At 27.5% G+C, this 3,686-nt stretch overlaps 1 long non-coding RNA gene across 1 annotated transcript; it reads right to left on the bottom strand.

Annotated features, from left to right (window-relative positions):
* Positions 1-204: 204 nt before the first annotated feature.
* On the bottom strand, positions 205-691 carry LOC124918774. The gene is made up of 2 exons (XR_007097518.1): positions 565-691; positions 205-483 (listed from the first exon to the last, which is right to left on the bottom strand). It is a non-coding gene; the product is annotated as an uncharacterized LOC124918774 (long non-coding RNA).
* Between the last annotated feature and the right edge of the window lie 2,995 nt (positions 692-3,686).

The raw sequence follows: 3,686 nt of genomic DNA on the forward strand, positions 1-3,686 counted from the left end.
AAATACTCTTATTTTAGTTTTTCATGTTCCCAAATTTATTTAGTTTTAGTGCAATCAAATTTACAAAGTCACAAAAATTAATATACATTTAAAAAAATTCATATCAAATTTGAATTTCAAAAGATTTATCAAATTGAACACCTTATCAATCCAACTTAAAAAAAATACAAATTATATCAAAAATTTTGAAACTAAAACTCCATCTAAACAAAGATTAAACTCTACATTAAACATTCATTCAAATCATTAACAAAACAAAAAAAAATACATCAAACATCTTAAAGAAAAAAAATTATCATCCTCTCTCCTTCTCTTGTGCTCCTCAAACAACAATATTTGATCTCACACAACTCTAAATAAATTTTCATACATAACACTTCTCCGTTCATTGACATTCTCCAAAATGAGTGGAAGCTATTGAACGATAAACGTTGCAACAGTCTTCAATAACTCCGTAGTTTGATTGAGCTTGGCCAAAATTTCCTATAAAGAGAATTGATTTTGTTGTGAGAAATCTCAATAAAAGACTTATCATAAAGCAACAAGAATATAAAAAATAATTACCTGCAACAGAACATCAAGCACAAATCTTCAAATATTTCACGATTTGCAAGAAATTCCAAGCTTGTGACATTTTCACATTCGATAAGATGGAAAAGTCTGAGGTTTTTGTTTCAAACAACTAAATACATTAACCCAGTTGCAGTTATCCCCGGTATAAAACTCAACTTCAAAGAAGAAAGATTTGAGAAAGAACAGTTGGGATAAGACTGTGATCACTTATAGAAGTGCACCAAAACTAGTTATCCTATATACGCCATCATAGACACAAACTTTAACAATTCTACTTACATTACATTTGAATCCTATGACTACGATTTCTCCATCGTATTGAAAATTTCTTCGAATCTTCATGTCCCATCTGCTACAGATAATCACATTAGAAGAATCTTGATCGTCTTCTTATCTGATAATTCTCGCAACAAGTGATCCAATAAGAAGACTAAATGTGAAGGAAAATGATAGGCGGCGGGATAGAAAACCTAGATAGAGAAATGGATCAAAATCTGTAGGGTTTCTTTTCAGACCAAGTTTACGTTTTATGAGTACGTTGTATGTACAAAATACATTTCTGTCTCTAAATCACTTTAAACTTTTAAATTATGCTAAACATTTGTAAATAATTTAACATTGACTTCAAACTTAATTATAATAAAAAAATATATACAAAATAATATTCTTTGACAGGTGGCACATGAAATAAATTATTGCGCCTCATATTTGTTTTTTTATGCAATTTTATTTTTTATAATATTAATAAATAAACAAATTTTGAGATATATTATTTAAAAGTTAAAATTAATTCAAAAAATAACTTAATTCTTTTCGTTAATCATCTTATTTATAAACTTATTGGGGGTGAGTGATTGATTAAACGATTTTTTTTTCAAGAACTTTTAAATTGGGTGAACTATTCTAATACATAAATTTTATTATTACTTATCATATTCATATATTGTGATAGGTAACACATACTAAAGAGACACATGAGAAACACACTTAAGTTGAAATTCAGTAAGGAAAAAATTGCATAATTTAGTGGCACTAATATTGCTTTGCAAGTTTTTTACTTTCACTGATAATAAGTAGTTTAAAATATTATTGTCTTAACAAATGTCAACTTATGTGATTGTTTTCTTAAGAATACATTTTGTAGAATTTTTTAAGATGGTATAATTTATATTTTAGTCCACAAGGGTATGTTAGTGTTATCAAGTCTTTAATAAGATATATACTAAATTATTCATGTTGTGTATTTCTACCTCATGTATTACATGAGATCATTTTTTTTTAAGTAGAATCAGGATTTTGGTTATTAACTTAATTCTAGATGTATTCCTATATGATATTTTCTTATCGTTTTAATACAAGCAATCTTTACAACAAAAGATTCTACCACTTTTTAACATTCATTTCTCTTTTCAATTGAAATCCTAAATGAGATCCAATCGAGTTTCAATATATTGATTTAACTAACCATATCGTATAAAAATGATGTTGAATTTGAACAACCTTTAAGACAATAGATTCTCACGAATAAATATATATTAAAGCGTTAACGATATTTTGAAAAATGTATATAAAAAAAATCAAAATTTCAAAGCTGAAACAAATAATTCTAAAGCCGATAAAGAAGATTCTAAAATCGATGTGGAGTCTGAAGATAAAGCAGTAGATAAGAAAGACAAGAACATAGAAATTCAAGTTAAAGATAATAAAGGTAAAAACCTGAAATTTTAGGAAACAATTATTTCTATCAAATCAGAACGAGTTCGTACAAAGAGAGAATTTAAAATGAGAAATAACAATACTCATCACCATCTTCAATACAACCTCCTTTCATCGTTATAGGAATGTGAAGAGGAAGAGGAAGGGGAAGGGGAAGGGGAAAAAGGTCTATCAATGAAAACGGATGACATTCGAAAATGTCAGGTTGGGATTGTTAGATTTGAATGTAGTTTTTTCTGTTTGAAATATCTATTTTTTTAAAATGTATGAATGCTACTAATCAATATTTTAGGGTCTTTTAATTTTTATCCTTAATCATAGTTAGAGTTTGTATAACTTTGATTTCTGACACTACCACTTCTAGGATTTTAATGAAATTGTTCTAAATGTTTTTCCCCAAAAAAAAATACAACCAAAAATCATTGAGGTAAACTGAAGATCTTTTTTAAGTTGAAAGTCATGATAATCTAGAGAAAATTATCTCAAATGTAGTTAGAGTATTATAATCTCTCATATAAATATGAGAAACAATGTTTCATTGATATTTCGATTCTAACAATCAACATTGGTGTAAGCGATGGTGATTTAGTTTCGTTGGGGGAGATCATGGATTCTAAATTCTTTAAATAAAGGTATCAAGAAAGACTTCGTTTATATAGTTAGAGATAACAATAATCCATTTTCATATCTAGACTGGACTTTAAGAAGATTTCAAGTAAAGAATAAACAAAACTAATTCCAACTCTAAAAATATATAAACTTACTTATTTAAAGACATACACATCTTGAGGAGTACTTCTCCAAGATGAGTCGGTGGTGGCAAAGATTAGATTTAAGAGGGACTTGAACTCAATGTAGGAGAAACTGAACCAATTACATAATATGTATAGTTTATCTCAAAAACCACTAAACTACAAAGTATAGTATAAGTTGTAAAAGATTTGAAAAATGAAGGTTTACTAAGTAATACAGTACTCACAGATATCCGCACCTAAGTTGTAATTCCGATGTATTAATATCCATCCCAAAAATGATTGGAAGATGAAAGTAAACAGGTGTTGTTTGCTCTTTGATCAATTTGAGAAAAAAGATATCAAGAAATGTACAAGTATGTTATTAACTCGACTTAAATACTCTTACAATTACGTACAACAATAGTTAAGATCGATCTGCACCTAAGTTGTAATTCCGATGTATTAATATCATCCCAAAAATGATTGGAAGATGAAAGTAAATAGATGTTGTTTGCTCTTTGATCAATTTGAGAAAAAAAATGTCAAGAAATGTATTAACTCGTCTTACAATAAAAGCTTATTATTCGCAGTTATTTCTTCATAAAAAATACAAATTAACAAAGTCCTACAAGAAATGATGGAGCATTCAATAATAACTTGGTA

Source organism: Impatiens glandulifera, chromosome 1, assembly GCF_907164915.1.
Source record: "Impatiens glandulifera chromosome 1, dImpGla2.1, whole genome shotgun sequence".
In the NCBI taxonomy this organism is placed as follows: domain Eukaryota; kingdom Viridiplantae; phylum Streptophyta; class Magnoliopsida; order Ericales; family Balsaminaceae; genus Impatiens; species Impatiens glandulifera.